Source organism: Sapajus apella, unplaced genomic scaffold (assembly GCF_009761245.1).
Source record: "Sapajus apella isolate SASKATOON/1434 unplaced genomic scaffold, GSC_monkey_1.0 scaffold368, whole genome shotgun sequence".
NCBI classification, from domain to species: Eukaryota; Metazoa; Chordata; class Mammalia; order Primates; family Cebidae; genus Sapajus; species Sapajus apella.
Genome location: NW_022437307.1, coordinates 7,685 through 25,046, shown reverse-complemented (window position 1 = coordinate 25,046; position 17,362 = coordinate 7,685). Strand labels below are relative to the sequence as shown.

Sequence of the window (17,362 nt, the reverse complement as noted above, 5' to 3'; positions counted from 1 at the left end):
TGAGGCTTCTGGCCCAGTTTGTCCTTATTCTCCCCTTCTTTGTTTCTCACCTGTTCTATCATTGACTTGTCCTTTGCAGGTTATTCTCTTTTCCAAAACCTGCCGACTTTCTTTCTTCCATCTGATCCCTCGGTTCTTGGCTTCCAGGGCGTGGACTAAGCTCAGGCTCTGCAGGAGAAACACAGGGAAGAGAGTCAGGAGTCAGACCCAGAGAGGTCAAAGGCAGGTTACAGGTCCATGCAGTGTTAAAGACCATCTCAGTCCCTCAAGGACTCAGAGAAAACTGAGCAGGAAGGGACCTCAGAGAGGTACAATAAGCCCCTACTTTACTGATGAGAAAACTCAAGTCCAGAAAGACTAAGACTCTCCTGGGCTCCCTCACCACCTAGTGGCAGGAGTGAGACCACACAAGCCTTGGCCTCACCCTCCCTGTGCAAAGCAGGTAACTCACCCTCCAGAAACTCACTGCTGCCTTTCAGAAAACTTTGGATCCACTACAGCAATTTCACCTTGCAAACAGTAAAAGGGCCTTTCCTTGGACAATTCTTTATCACGGTTCTATAGTCCTATTACTTATTCTCAGTCTATTGTCATTCACTGGCTTGTAGATTGGGGCAGGGAGCACGTGAGGATTAAATAGTGCTTAACACAACCCTGCTTTCCCAGTCTGAGCATTCAGCTCCTCCATGCTTCCTCAGGAAGCTTCCTCTGCTGTAACTGCTGGAGAGTCCAGGCCCTCACGTGGGTCATTTCTCCATGAAGATCCCTGTTATTTTCTTCCTCTCCTGGAGATAGAGAGGGCAGAGAATGGTTCTGGGACTCCATACCCTTAGGTTTTCTCCTAACCCAGCCAGGTCAGCTGAAAGCAATCATGACTGAGAGAGGTCAGGTCTGTGAAGATGATCTCAGAGGAACACGGGCTCACAAGGACAGCCCCTCGTGGAGATGGTCAGGACTGTGACACGGGCAATATCTGACCAATTCTGCTGGGGATGATGGACCAAAGATTAAGCAGAGGATGCTGCCATGAGGAGAAAGGAGAAGAACCAAAGGAGTGGGGAAAAAATAAGATAGATAATAATGGTTTCAAGAAATGCAGAGCAAATGTCCCAGAAGCAAAGTCCCACAGGATGGAGGCTCAGTCCCAGGCTGTGGGTCCTACTTAAGAACCTCCTGCTGGATTTTGCCCCGCTCCACTTCCATACTATTCTGGGTTGGTGACTTCTTTCTCCCTTCCATGTTCCTTTTTTTTGAACTAGAATCACTGTAATTCTTATTCTGTGTCTGTCCCGCCATTCCTCATTAGGAGCAGATAAGCAGTTTGTTAAGTTTCACAGGTTGATGGAGGTAAGGAAATTATGTCAAGGATCTGTACTTAATGGACACATATAGAAGCCTCATCCACACCTAGTGTGGATGTTTTAGATGAGATTTTATACTTTGGAACTGATGTGGACTATGTGACATTTTCCATGTTAAAATAATGCTTTAATAACATGAAATTTGGAAACTTTAGAGGAGTGGATAAATGCATTTTGCAGATGGGGGAATGTGAGTGTCCAACTGTGGTAGATGGAATTTCTGAAATGGTCCCCAAACATGCCATACCCTTGTCTCTGAAGCTTATTAAGGTGATGAGACACCATTCCTGTGATTATGTTGTTATATGACAGATACATGACTTGAAGATGGTGAGGTTACCTGCATGAACTGGATCGAATCGCATCACTCCGTAGGTGACAGAGCTTTCTGTGGCTGGTTGAAGATGAAATCAGAGAAGGAAGGAGCTTGAGAAGGACTCCATGAGTTATGATTGGTTGAAAGATGGAAAAGACAGGTAAGGAGGAAAGCGGGTGGTCTCTGAAGTCAGAGTGTCTTCTGGCTGACAGCCAGCACAGAAAAAGGGCCCTCAGTCCCCCACAAACAAGAATAGAAACTTTTTCCAATATCTGCAGTCAACTTGGAATAAAAGCTTGAACTCTAGAGAAAAAGCATACCCAGGCCATTCCTGGATTTTAGCCTCACATGACCATGATCAGAAAACTCAGGAAAGAAGGAAAAGAAGGGAGGGATGGGGGAGCAGACAAACTTACATGAAGATGAGAAGATCCAGGGGAACTTACACCACCAATATTTTCCATTAACAGGAACACGCTAACTAGTTAAGAGACAGAGACGCACTACTATAAAACGACATACTGTTTCCATGGCATACAATCCTTCCTGCTTCTCTGAAACACCGTCTGTCTCTGGCCTGCTGTTGTTAGAGACACTGAGTCTTCCCTTTGGACAATTTTGGCACCCACAGGAATGAGACGGGACGGTGAACCCTAGAACACCAGGCCACGACCTTCCCTGCTGCTCTTTGTCCACTCCAGAAGCTAACCGGCTGCAGGTGGGGGTCTTAGCCCCTGGGTCTGACATCATCCCTTTGCCTTTCTCACTGGGCTTCTCTCCTTGCACTGGCTCCCACTCCCCCTGGACCTGGCAGGTGACCACGTGAGAAGGACACAAACAGGCCACGCCGCTTTCCTTCTCCCCCTTTTGATGCCTGCAGTGGTGGGTTCCATGGGGCAGTGACCTGACATTTACTCATTGTGGTCCCCCACCCCAGAGCAGGGCCTGGCACCTAACAGCCACCCTGTGAATGCTCAGTGAAAGAAGGCGACCACCACAAGGTCCTGAGGAACCAAGAATTCCACAGTGGCCCATCAATTTTAAGTCCTACCCAATTCCACAATGGGAGACGTGTAAGGCCTTCAAAAGTGGCCACTCTCTGAAACATTCTACTGGCAGCGGAGCCATGTTTCCCCATCCTGGACACATCTAGATGGCACCGCCTAAAACCAGACACATCTCCCCACCCAGGAGAGCTCAGGGGACTTACCCTGAGAAATGTGGGTGGACAGGGAGGGGGGAACCATGAAAGTTGAAGAGGTGAAAGCAGGTGAAAGGGAACAGCAAGGTGGAAACAGAGAGAGAAATGGGGACAGAGACTGGCGGGTGAGAGGGGAAGAGCGAGGAGAGGGACGCAGATCCAGCCACTGAGGAAAAGGCCTGAAGAGAACACTGTCCTCTGCTGGAGTTAAGTAACTTCCACCTGACCATGCACTGCAGCTCGTGGGTGGCACACGCGGGTCACGCTGTGATATTTAGGGCCTATGGAATCTTCCCTTCTCATCTGAATTGTAATGGAGAGAGGACTCTCTGACCCCATCCAGCTGGCAGTGCCTCGTGATTTTTACCTGTTAGATCTGGCAGCTCTTCATGTCAGCTCACACTGCGTGAGGCTGCTCTTGGTGCACCGAATGGGGAAGATTCCACATCAGTGCCTCAGAGAGTCCACCGGAAGCCCTGGACAGCAGGAGTCGGTGGTGCCCCAGCATGGAGGCCCAGAGCACACAGCACTGAAGCTCCAGACACCCTCAGGAGGACAGTAAAGGACAATGTGCTAGTGAGAGCCTGGGTCAGCAGGAACCTCCACCTGGGTCTCAACATGATTGGCCTTCATGCGGGCTATGACATAAAAGAGAAAAATCAAGATTAACATTAAGATTCAGGGCTTGGGCAACTTAAAGGATGAAATTGCCATTTGTTGAGACTCGGAAGACTGCGAAAGGAGCAGATTGAAAGGTGGTTAGGAACTAGGGTTGGTTGGGTTTCTGTCATATGCAATCAACAGTCCTGACCAGTCTGGGCAACATAGTAAGACCCTGTCTCTGAAAATAAAAAAATTAGCCAAGCATGGTGGTGCACATGTGCAGCCTCAGCTACTCAGGAGACTGAGGCAGGAGGATTCCTTGAGCCCTGAGTTAGAGGTTACAATGAGCTATGATGGCACCACTGCCCTCCAACCTGCAGGAGGGAAAAAAAAGGTCCTGATTAAATACTTGAGTAGCCAGAGACGTTTTCACCAAGTAAATACTCTTTGAGGCAGATATTAATGAACAGGAATTTCATTCTTTCTGTTAGGAAATTAAGAGAGTGTGGCTGTGGTTAGTTAATGCTGATTGAACTATCTTTAGAATCTCATCTGCTGGTCTATCTGGTCTATTTCTATATGTATATTCTATCTGCTGTCTCACTGAGCTCTGCTAGTTTATGCTGCAGTAACAAAAGCCCCCAAACCTTAGCAGCTGCACATACAAAGGTTTATTTTCATTGACATTTCCTTTGATGGCAGGTTAACTGTGACTCTACTCTAGACAAGCTATTTTGTTAGATGGTGAATGCTGTGATACTTGGAGAATATTTGAATGTGGTTCATTCATTCATTCAACAACTATTTCTTCAATGTCTGTTTCATACCAAGCAGGGTCAAGTACTGAGAATACAGTAGTAAATAACAGACAAGATCTCTAATTTCCAAAAGCTTATATTAAAATGGGTTTAAACACATACAAAATAATCATAATATTATATTCACAAATTAAATAGACAGTAAATATTCTAAATTAGAAAAATATAAAATAATTAAAACTAAAATGGCCACGTGCAATGGCCCACACCTGTAATACCAACACTTTGGGATGCCAAGATGGGAGGATCATTTGAGCCCAGGAGTTTGAAACCAGTCTGGGCACCATAGGAAGACCCTGCATACAAAAGATACAAAATTAGCCAGGCATGGTGGTGCATGCCTGTAGTCCCAGCTACTAAGAAGGCTGAGGTGGGAGGCTGCTTGAGCCTGAGAGGTCAAAGCTGCACTGAGCAACGATCATACCACTGCACCACTGTACTCCAGCCTGGGCAACAGAGTGAGACCTTGTCTCAAGAAAAAAAAAAAAAAAAAAAAAAGGAACCTTTTTTCCTCTCCGGCTGTCTAAGCATAGGCCGCCATCATGAACGACACAGTAACTATCCGCACTAGAAAGTTCATGACCAACCGACTGCTTCAGAGGAAACAAATGGTCATTGATGTCCTTCACCCAGGGAAGGCGACAGTGCTTAAGACAGAAATTCGGGAAAAACCAGCCAAAATGTACAAGACCACACCGGATGTCATCTTTGTATCTGGATTCAGAACTCATTTTGGTGGTGGCAAGACAACTGGCTTTGGCATGATTTATGATTCCCTGGATTATGCAAAGAAAAATGAACCCAAACATAGACCTGCAAGACATGGCCTGCATGAGAAGAAAAAGACCTCAAGAAAGCAACGAAAGGAATGCTGTCAGGGGGACTGCAAAGGCCAATGTTGGCACTGGCAAAAAGTGAGCTGGAGATTGGATCACAGCCGAAGGAGTAAAGGTGCTGCAATGATGTTATCTATGGCTGTTGTGGGTTTTTCACGAGAAGCTTAATAAACTAAAAACTTTTGTGTGGAAAAAAAAAAAAAAAAAGAAGAAGAAACAATTTAATCGATATACTCCTGAAACTATTATGTAAAATCCTATTGTTTACATTACATCACATCAGCCTTTACTTTAACTGGCTTAACAATTAGTTAGATATGATCCATAAAATTTTCCTGGTAATTAAGTATACCTAAAAACACTTAACTATAAAAGAGGTACTGCCTTGACAGGAAGATTGCAAAAATTTTTAAAGACAAATAAATAGAGAATAAAACCTGTAGCTCTGTGAGGCACAAATAACATCTAATTGAAGTCGCAATGAACATCTAGCAATCATTCTGAACACCACAGAATTCATTTAATAAATTTTGCCTGAACTCCCAACTGATCTCACTTACCAACACCTGTATGTAGCCAAGAAATTGACAATCATTTATAAATTACCACCTACGACTGCATCTGCTCTACTCACTTAAAAAAATTCATGTATTTCTTTATCATTTGTTATTTTTTTTGTAGAGATTGGATCTTGCTATGTTGCCCAGGTTGGTCCAGAAACAGACCCACACTGATTTCATCAATCAAATGACTATACAGCTATCCAACTGATGAAAAAAAGTGCTACATAGTGCAGAAGAACAAAGATGGTCTTTCCAATACAGGGTGCTGGATCAAGCAGTCACATCCATGTAGTAAAAAGTGAATCATGGCTGGGTGGGGTGGCTCGCACCTGTAATCCCAGCACTCTGAGAGGCTGAAGCGGGCAGACTACTTGAGCCCAAGAGTTTGAGACCAACTTGGGAAAACGGTGAATCCCCATACACCTATGGTCTCAGGTACTCAGGAGGCTGAGTTGGGAGGACTGTTTGAGCCAGGAGGTGGAGGTTGCAGTGAGCTGAGATTATGCCACCCCACTACAGCCTGAGCAATAGAGTGAGAGCCTATCTGGGGCAGGGGGGGAAGGATAAACTAAAATAAAATTGCTATGTGGTTAAGTGTTCATATTGTTAGATTAGGCATTGATTAACAGGACACAAAAAGCAGTCACCATAAAGGAAAAGATTAATCAAGTATAATTTCGTTAAAATTAAGAAACTCAGGCTGGGTACATTGGCTGATACCTGTAATCCCTACACTTTGGGAGGCCGAGGCAGGTGTATCACTTGATCCCAGGAATTCCAGACCAGCCTATACAACGTGTAAAAACCCAATCTCTACTAAAAATACAAAAAAGAGCTGAGCATACCGGTGCTCCCCTGTAGGTCCCAGCTACTTGGGGGCTCAAGCAGGAGGATCACTTGAGCCTTGGGAGGTGGAGGTTGCACTGAGCTGTGATTGTGCCACTGCACTGCAGCCTGAACAACAGAATGAGATCCCGTCTCAAAAAGAAAAAAAAAAAAAAAAAACCTGGAGAATCTCCATTCATGTAAAAACACCATTAAAAGAGTGAAAAGGCATGCTACAGTTTGAAAAATAGAGAAATGTAATACATATAATACCTGTTTATCCTAGGAAGGATACACATCCAGAATAAAGTATTACAAATCAACAGAAAAAAAAGCATGCAAAGATTGAACAGGCACTTCACAAAAGAGGACATATAAATGGCAATAAAAATAATCTCAATACCAGGAAAATGTAAAATGAAACTACACTGATATATTACTGCACCTCTACTAAAATGACAAAATAATTTTTAATTGACAAGCATAAGCAAAGATGTGGGGTAACCAGAATATTCCCTGCTAAACGGTACAACCACTTTGTTAAAATGATCAACAATATCTGATACTAAAATTTTGTCGTTCATATACTTCTAAAACCAACAATGCCACTCCTACATATATACACCGATCTAGTAATGTTCTATTTCTTGATTTGTGGTGGAATTTACTTAGCGTAAATTCATTACCTGTATTTTTTTTTTCTTTTCTTGACACAGGCTCTCACTCTGCCATTCAGGCCTGAGTGCACTGGCATGATCATGGCTCACTGTAATCTCAACCTCCCAGGCTCTGGTGATCCTCCCATCTCAGCCTTCCGGGTAGCTAGGACTACAGGAACACACCACCACACACAGCTGATTTTTGTCTTTTCAGTAGAGACGGGTCTTTGTCACGTTGCCCAGGCTGGTCTGGAACTCCAGGGCTCAACTGATCTGCCCACCTTGGCCTCCGGAAGTGCTGGGATTACAGGTGTGATCCACCGCCCGGGACCACCTGCACATTTAAAATTGTGAGCTTCTTCTGTAGGCTTCAGTAACTTTTCCAAGATTTCTTTGACACAAAGTTCTCAGAAATCTTAAACCTAGCATTTTAGAAGAGAAAAAACGAGCTTCTGGTTCACAGGTGAAATTTTACCAGTAAAATTTAAAATCAAAAGAAAGCTACTAACACGTATCAGCTCAGAACAAAAATTAAAAACTACCAGCAGATTACTTTTCTTTAACTTCGTCAAGCACTGGGAGTTAAACAAAAAATAGCACTGTGAGAAAAAACTTCCTTTTGAAAGCAGCTTTACCAGCAAAAGACAGAAGGAAAGCATTCCAAAAGTCTTGCTTAATTCTTCTGTGAGAGGATGCCAAACTAGATAATCTGAGAAGCTCCCAAGGCAGACAGACACACGGAAACCACAGCAACTCTTTGGAGGGCAAACAGCAGCACCACAATCCAACCTACTGGAAATGCTGCGGTTAAAGGCTTGCCCCGCTGGTCCTGAGGCGATTCCGCGACAGCTACAAACGCTCCACTAGTGCATCCTGGATCTGGCACACCTGGCTTGCCCACCACCAGGTTGGAGACAGCGCCAGGTGCGGAATCCCGGAGGCCAGTAAAGACCCCAACTTTGCAAATTTGGGACTTGAGATCTCTTGCCCCTCTGGTATCCAGGGGGAACCGATTTCTGGCCTCGAAGGTGGGGCAAAGGGGCAATGTCCTCCACCAGATCTAGGAGAATGTGCCCCCGAAGCTGCTCCATTCCTCCAACCCCGGGATGCCACAGGAAGACCCGCCGGCGAGTTTCTTCCCCAGAGACCGTAAGAGCAGGGCTGCAGCCTGCAGTGGCAAGCGAGGAATCCAACGCAGGCAACTTAAGCGCTCGGGGGCCGGCGCGCCCGCCCCGCTGGCACAGTGAAAGTTGTGGAGGCCACCGCAGTGCACATCGACCCAGCTGTGCACCAGGGTCCGAGACTCACCGCTCTCCCGGCTTGGCACAGCGCCCTCACCTCGGAAAGGCTGGGTGGACGTTCCCCTAAACCTTGACTTCCTACTAAAGCTTCAACTTTCAGTGCAGAACCCCGCCGCCGCCCGGCCGCGGCACTCACTGCGGAAACGCTGCGTAGACATCCCGGTAAACCTCAGCTCAGCGCGCCGCTGACGCACCGGCCCGAGGAAGGGATGCGCGGCCCGCGCCTACCGTGCCTTGTACGCCGCCGACCACGTCGCGGACGTCCCCGACACGCCACAGACACCACTGACGCCAACCGCGCCTCTGACGCCGCCGTCGCACTGCGGACGCCCCCGACGCGCCGAGCTCGCCCCCGACACCCCCAACGCGCAGACCGCGCCGCCGACGCCCCCAAGGCGCGGACCGCGCCGCCGACCCCGCCACCGACGCCACTGACGCTGTCAGCGCCTGGGACGTCGCCGACCCGCTGACCGCGCCGCGGCCGCCACGGACGAGCCTACCGCCCCACCGCCACTCCCGACGTGCAGACCGTGCCGCAGATACCATCCGCGCCTGGGACGCCGCTGAAGTGCCTTGGACGCCGCAGACCCAGCCGATGCACCGTAGAGGCCGCCGGCGCGCCGATGACATCACTGATGCGCCGACCTCGGCGTGGACGCCACAGACCCCGGACGCACCGACCACTAGGCCAACGCCACTGACGCTGTGAGTGCCTGGGCCGCCCCCGACGAGCCTACCGTGCCACCGACACTCCCGATGCGCCGACCGTGCCGTCGATGCCATCTGCGCCTCGTACGCCGCCGTCGCACTGCAGACGCCGCGGATGCACCGACCGCGCCGCGGACGTCCCCGACAAGCCGCAGACGCCCCCAACGCGCCGACGGCGCCTGAGACGCAGCCGTCGCGCCGCAGGCCCCGCAGCCCCGTCAGTGCCTGGGACATCGTGGATGCCCGTGACGCACCGACACCACTGACGCTTTCAGTGCCTGGGACGCCGCCGAGCCGCTGACCGCCGCGCCGCGGATACCCCCGACCAGCCTACCGTGCCGCCGATGCCACTGACGTTGTCAGTGGCTGGGAAGCCGCCGAACCGCTGACTGCGCCGTGGATGCGCCCGGCCTACCCCGCCGCCGACTCTCCTGAGGCGGCGACTGCGCTGCCGCTGCCGTCGGCGCCTAGGACGCCGCCGAAGCGCCTCAGGACGCCCCCGACGCAGACCGCTGCGCGGACGCCCCCGCCGCTCCGACGCCACTGTGCCTGGGAAGCCGCCGAACCGCTGACTGCACCGCGGATACCCCCGACCAGCCTACCGTGCCGCCGATGCCACTGACGCTGTCAGCGCCTGGGACGCCGCCGAACCGCTGACCGCACCGCCTTTTCTTTCTTTTTTTTTTTTTTTTCTTTGTTGCCCAGGCTGGTCTTAGCTCCTGAGCGCAGGCAGTCCTTCCACTTCAGCCTCCCAAAGTAGGATGATAGGCATAAGCCACTATACTTTTATACTAAATTAAATACTTTAAATGACCGAATTATATGGTAAGTGAATTAATCGAAATACAACTTTTATTTAAAAAAAGAGAAAACTTCAGAAGATCAAACTGCTTAGAAATAAGGTAACTACATCCCAGAACAAAGCTCCAGAATATTTATAGGAATATAAAAACATCTAGGAGCCAGTAAGGTAAAATTCACAATATCTGGTACCCAATCAAAACTACCAAGTATGCAAAGAAGCAGTAAATTATGACCCATAATAAGAAAAATCAATCATTTAGAAACAGACCCAGAAATGACATATTATAAAATTAGTAGACAAGCTCATTAAAACAGCTATTGTAACTGCACTGCATATTTTCAAGAAGGCAAAGAAAGATTGAGCAGGTTAGGTAAAGGTGAAATATAGAAATACCCAAATGAACCTCTGGAGATTAAAAACTGCAATGAGTGAGAAGAAAAATACTCTGGGTAAGACAAATATTACACTGTAGATGAAAAGGTTAGTGAAGACATAGAAATAAAACACAGGTAGGGAAACAGAGTCAATGTGCTGTGGGAAAACTTGCAGTCTAATACATCTAACTAGAGCCCACGAAGGAGGAGGAGCAGAAAAAAAATCTGAAATAATAGTAACAGTTTTCTAAACGATGAAAATCAAGTCTGGGGAATACATTTTAAAAGAGGTAAGATCAAGGATTTTGCCAGAAAGAAACCACATGTAAACACACACACACACACACACACAAACACAACACAAAAATACTTTAAAGGGCAAAAGATATGTATATGCATAATTTTATTTTTCTGGAAGAAATCAGAAAATTTAGGATACTTTTAGGAAGAGAGATTAGGGATATGGAAAACTCAGCTTTTTTTTCCTCCTCCTTGATCCCTTTCAAGTAAATATAATCTCTTCTTTATTGAACTCCAAAGACTTCTTAGGTATTACTTTAATTTACCTTATATATCTCCATAATAGATAAACTCCTTAAAAGCAATAATTGTGTCTTACTTGCCTTTGCCCCTGTACTATAATTTGGATATGTTTGTTTGTCTTCACAAAAACTAATGTTGAAATTTGATTCCTAGGCTGGGCGAGGTGGCTCATGCCTGCAATCCCAGCACTTTGGGAGGCCAAGGTGGACAGATCACCTGAGGTCAAGAGTTCGAGACTAGCCTGGCCAACATGATGAAACCCCGTCTCTACTAAAATACAAAAAGTAGCTGGCCATGGTGGCAGGCATCTGTAATCCCAGCTACTCAGGAGGCTGAGGCAGGAGAATCACTTGAGCCTGGGAGGCAGAGATTGCAGTGAGCCGAGATGGTGCCACTGTAGTCCAGCCTGGGCAACAAGAGAAAGACTCCGTCTCAAAACAACAATAACAACAACAAAAACACAACTGTCCTCAGAAGCATAATGGCTCCCCATGACTACAAACTGAAAGCTTAAACTCCTTAGTGTGGCGTTCAAGGCCCTACTATTTAACCTGACCTAGATAAGTCAGACCATTGCTGATGTTACAACATAAGTAGCAGGTGCTATGGGGGTTTGTCGCTAGGGAGATGGATCCCAAGAGGTTCTAGAAACTTCACAGTAGATGTCTTCAGTCTGACCTTGGAGAATGAGGAAACTTTCCACAGGTGGAAAGTAGGGCAAGGAACATATGCAGAGAAAAGGGTAAACTCAAAATCCCAAAGCAGTTGTTAAGACATCCCAGCTTCTCCTCAGGGTACCTCACTTCCTTCTCTCTCTTTGAAGTCCCTTTATTTGTTTCTCTTAGGGCAGAGCTTCCAGACTCCTCATTTCCTGGTATACTATACCCACACAGGACCTCTCTTTCCCTCTATGTGGACAATATATTATTAATTAATGCAGCCTCCAATCCAAGATGGAATAGAGACCATAAGGTGCTCGGCCACCAAAAGTGAGGCAATTTCTTTTCTCTTTTCTTTCTTTTTTTTTTTTCCCCGAGATGGAGTCTCGCTCTGTTGCCCAGGCTGGAGTGCAGTGGTGCAAGCTTGGCTCACTGCAACCTCTGCCTTGGGGTTCAAGCAATTCTGCTGTCTCAATCTCTTCCCCTGTCTCAACCTCCTAAGTAGCTGGGAACACAGCTGCATGCCACCATGCCCAGCTAGTAGAGACGGGGTTTCACCAAGTTGGACAGACTGGTCTCAAACTCCTGACCTCAGGTGATCCACCCACCTCAACCTCCCAAAGTTCTGGAATTACAGGCACGAACCATTGTGCCTGGCAGCAATTTCAAATGTAAGACCTCGCTGGGCGCGGTGGCCCACGCCTGTAATTCTAGCACTTTGGGAGGCCGAGGTGGGTGGATCACCTGAGGCCAGGAGTTCAAGACCAGCCTGGCCATCATGGTGAAACCCCATCTTTAAAAAAAAAAAAAAATGTAAGATGTCTCCATGAATCAAACCTGAAAAGTATTTTCATTGAACCAAAGAGGAAGAAGGGAGGGAGAGAGGGAAGAAGAGAAGGGAAGGAGGGAGGAAAGGAAGATTAACATTTTTAGGACTGGTATAAATTTTTTTTATATATTTTATTTTATTTTATTTGTTTAATGAGAATCGAATTTGAGATCATATGGCTTTTTTAGTTGCTGTAGCCCAGGGTACAATTCAGGCCTCTACCTGGGTTGTCAGACATAAACCGTTTTCTTTCCCTTTCTTATGTCCAAAAAAGCAAAAATGAAGTATATCTTGTTAAGCTTACTAAATAAATGTCCTTCAATTCCTCAATCTGACTGCTTACTGGAAATGTCTCATTAATTCCAAAGTTATTCCCACATATTGTGATGCAAACAGAAGAATGGCAATGGGCAGCTGCATTCATTCAAAATTAGCAGAGGCCCTTTTTCAAGGGATGGTATATTCAGAGTGACCCAAATTATCATGACATGAAGGCCACAGTTCAAATTCAAGGCCAAATTACAAATCAATAGAAAATTTCCTTGGGGGAAGCTGTTGCTATGAACTTGAATTCCTAATTGGTTTTCAAAAGGCTGTATTTTGCTTTGCTGTATCCAAACTTTAGGATCTTCTGCAAGGGAAAAACATTTGAAATGAGAATGAGTTCTGCTTTTCTTATACATTTTTTCTGCATATTTAACTCATCAGTATTTTTATTTTAATTATCATATGTTCTTAATAATATTTTTCTCTAAAGATTTCTTTCTTTCTTCCTTCTCTCTTTCTTTCTCTCTCTTTCTTTCTTTCTTTTCTTTCTTCTTTCTTCCTTTCCTTCCTTTCATTGCTTTTTTTTTTGGCTTTCGTCTGTAATCCTAGCACTTTGGGAGGCCAAGGTGGGTGGATCACCTGAGGTCAGGAGTTCAAGACCAGCCTGCCCATCATGGTGAAACCTCATCTTTTTTTTAAAATAAAATAAATAATAAGAAGAAGAAGAAAAAGAAAAAAAAGAGACAAAGTTTTACTCTTGTTGCCCAGGCTGGAATGCAATGGGATGCTGTCAGCTCACAGCAACCTCCCCTTCCTGGGTTCAAGCAATTCTCCTGCCTCAGTCTCCTGACGAGCTGGGATTACAGGCATGCACCACCATACCCAGCTAATTTTGTATTTTTAGTAAAGACGGGGTTTCTCCGTGTTTGTTAGATTGGTCTCGAACTCCTGACCTCAGGTGATCCACCTGCTTTGGCTTCCCAAAGTGCTGGGATTACAGGCGTGAGCCACCACACCTAGCCAAATATATATTTGTTAAAGTTCAGTATATGTGATCTCCCTAGTTGCTTCTCTATATCTCTCCTTTGCCCTCTGTAGAGACCCACCAAGAGGCCCTGAGCTACATTGGCTTCGAGAGTGATGGTATCTGAAGACAGACAGATTAAAGGCCTGGTCTAGTCCTGTTTGTTTGATGCAGCATCGACTCTTTTTTTTTTTGAGAGAGAGTCTCACCCCATCGCCCAGACTAGAGTACAGTGGCTGGATTTTGGCTCACTGCAACCTCTGCCTCCTGGGTTCAAGCAATTTTCCTGCCTCAGCCTCCCAAGCAGCCTCCCTAGCACATGCCATGATGCCCAGCTAATTTTTGTATTTTAGTAGGGATTGGGTTTCACCGCATTGGTTAGGCTGATCTCAAACCCCTGACCTCAGGTGATCCACCTGCCTCGGCCTCCCAAAGTGCTGGGATTACAGGTGTGAGCCACCACACCTAACCAGCATCATCTACTCTTGCTGCCAGTTGGACTCTGACCTCTTGTTCTGGTTCTGATAACTGGAATAGTGTGCCATTCATTATAGGCATCTACAGCTTGAGCTAGGGAGGTGTTCCCTACATGCTGAGAAGGGAAGGAGGTAAAAAGGGAATTTGAGACTTGAACTGGTCTCCTTCCTGTTGTCTTTTGGAGCCTAGATTCCTTCAGTCACTCTGGCCTCCTTGGACCGTGGCTATTCTAACTCAGATCCATCACTTTGCTTGCTGTTTCTCTTTTGAAAGACTATCCCAGACCACTCAGGTGCTGTGGCTCACGCCTGAAATCCTGGCACTTTGGGAGGCCAAGGTGGGCCAATGACCTGAGGTCGGAAGTTTGAGACCAGCCTGACCAATATGGAGAAACCCTATCTCTACTAAAAATACAAAATTAGCCAAGCATGGTGGCACATGCCTGTAATCCCAGCTACTCAGGAGGCTGAGGCAGGAGAATCCCTTGAACCCGGGAGGCACAGGTTGCAGTGAGCCGAGATCGCACCATTGCACTCCAACCTGGACAGCAAGAGCAAAACTCCTTAAAAAAAAAAAAAAAAACAATAAATAAAGACTATCCAGGACCTCTCTGTCACTGCTGCTCATCACTTCCCCTCCTTGATACAAATGTCATTTTCTCAGTGTCCACACTATTTAAAATTATAACTCTCTCCATTTTCATCCAATCCTAATGCCCTTCTCTGCTGTTTCTGTCTCTAGCATTTATTACCAACATGCTGGGTATTATTTATTTACCCTACTATTGTTTCTCTTCCTTCACTGGAATTAAGCTCCAGAAATGCAGAGACATTTCTTTATCCCCAGCACCTATAACTTGGCAGTTGCTCAACAAATATTAGATGAATGGTTACAGGATCCTAGTTCGTATCACAATCTCTCAAAGTGGAGACCCTCCTTACCCATGTTGGTACCCGCTGTTCCGTACCCAACACCAGTACCCACCACAGTCTTCCCTCACACCAAATGTGAGACTGCCTCCTTGAATCTACCTAATAACTACTGTTACATGAATAAATAAATGCTCCTGGATCCCTGGTCTTGCTGTTCTACCCTCCTGATGAAAATCTCCCCGCCTGCTCTTCGGCATATCGTATTCCTGTCACATTCCTGGTTTCACACAACAGTCTGTAGTTGGATTTTTCTTGATGATCATTAACAATCTGTTTCGATCTTAGGTGTATCCTCTTTAGGCTGGAGAGTCGCTTGAACCTGGTGAACCTGGGAGGTGGAGGTTGCAGTGAGCCCAGATAACATCACTGCACTCCAGCCTGGGGACAGAGTGAGACTCTGTCTCAAAAAAAAAAAAAAAAAAAAAAAAAAGGAGACAGGCCTACAAGCCTTTGGCTTGTCCAGGTTTGCACAACTAGTGAGGGCACAGATGGAGGTAGGACCCGTGACTCGATTCCAGCCAGTTCAGTGCTCTTTCCATGTCTCTCAGACACTTTGTCCTCTTTCTCCTCTTCCCTGGCCCCATTCCCCAAAACATCTTTTAATCTCTGGGGCCCGATACACCACTACATACAATGGCTTTAGAGATGTATATATTTGAGGTAGGGGGACTTTTCAGATCTACAATTCCATAACTCTGAAGCCTACGTTTAATATAAGATTATCTTCTGGGCCGGACGAAGTGGCTCACGCCTACAATGCCAGCACTTTGTGAGGCCAAAGAGGGAAGATCACTTGAGCTCAAGAGTTCGAGACCAGCCTGGGCAACATAGTGAGACCTTGTCTCTACTAAAAATAGTGTGTTTTTTTTCTTTTTTAAAGGATGGGGTTTCACCATGATGGCCAGGCTGGTCTTGAACTCCTGACCTCAGGTGATCCACCCACCTCGGCCTTCCAAAGTGCTAGGATTACAGGCATGAGCCACAGCACCCGGCCTAAAAAGAGTTTTTAAAAAATACCTGGCATGGTGGGGTGTGCCTGTCATCCCAGCTGCTTGGGAGGCTGAGGTGGGAGGATTGTTTGCGTCCAGGAGATTGAGGCTGCAGTGAGCCGTGATCACACCACTGCACTCCAGCTGGGTGTCAGAGCAAGACCATGTCTCCAAAAAAAAAAAAAAAAAAATCATTACCTTCTGGCTAGGGAAGCAGAATCTCTTATTGTCCTTCATGGCATTTAGAACACTCAAGAGCCAGCATTGACATGTTAATTTACAAAGCTAATCATCAATTTAGAGGAATATGGACTTGACTCAGAAGACAACTTCTGGTAGTCTTTCCTGGCTTCCCAAGGAGAGGTCAAAACCTTCCCACATGTGCTCCTAAAGTAGCATAAGTATATTCTTGTACCTATTTTCTTTCTCACCTGTCTGACAGTGTCTAGAGACAAGAAACTGTGTTTTATGTTCTCAACATGCTGATATTCCTGACACAGTAAATAAAATCAAACTTCTGGAAAAGTGTATCAACCCTGACAAGCTAAAATCAGGCACTGGTTTTATCCATAAATGTTTCTTAGATGAATGTACCTGTACATTTTCCTTGTTTGTCTAAAATTATCACTCAAACCACTAGAATTGCTAAAAGTTTTAAAAGCTAAATATAAAATGCAACAAGGAACCGGGTATGGTGGCTCACACCTGCAATCCCAGCACTTTGGGAGGCTGAGGCAGGTGGATCACGAGGTCAGGAGTTCGAGACCAGCCAAGATGGTAAAACCCCATCTCTAATAAAAATACAAAAATTATCTGGGCATGGTGGTACATGCATGTAATCCCAGCTACTTGGGAGGCTGAGTTAGGAGAATCACTTGAACCTGGGAAGTGGAGGTTGCAGTGAGCCGAGATCACACCACTGTACTCTAGCCTGGGCGACAGAGCAAGATTCCATCTCAAAAAATCTGTATACATACAAAAATACAAAAAATTAGCCAGGCATGGTGGTGCGTGCCTGTAGTCTCAGCTACTCAGGGGCTGAGGCAGGAGAAACACTTGAACTCGGTAGGTGGAGGTTGCAGTGAGCTGAGATTGTGCCATTGCACTCCAGCTTGGGCAACAGAGTGAGCCTTCATCTCAAAAAAAAAAAAAAAAAGAAAAAAGCGACAAGGGCTGAGTGTGGTGCTCCCAGCACTTTGGGAGGCCAAGGAGAGCAGATAACTTGAGGTCAGGAGTTCAAGAACAACCTGGCCCACATGGTAAAACCCTGTC

At 46.3% G+C, this 17,362-nt stretch overlaps 1 pseudogene across 1 annotated transcript; it reads left to right on the top strand.

The window, feature by feature from the left end:
• Nucleotides 1-4,803: 4,803 nt before the first annotated feature.
• Nucleotides 4,804-5,303, top strand: LOC116545768 (annotated as a pseudogene). Its single transcript, XR_004266437.1, has one exon. The product of XR_004266437.1 is annotated as a 40S ribosomal protein S24 pseudogene (transcript).
• Nucleotides 5,304-17,362: the final 12,059 nt, after the last annotated feature.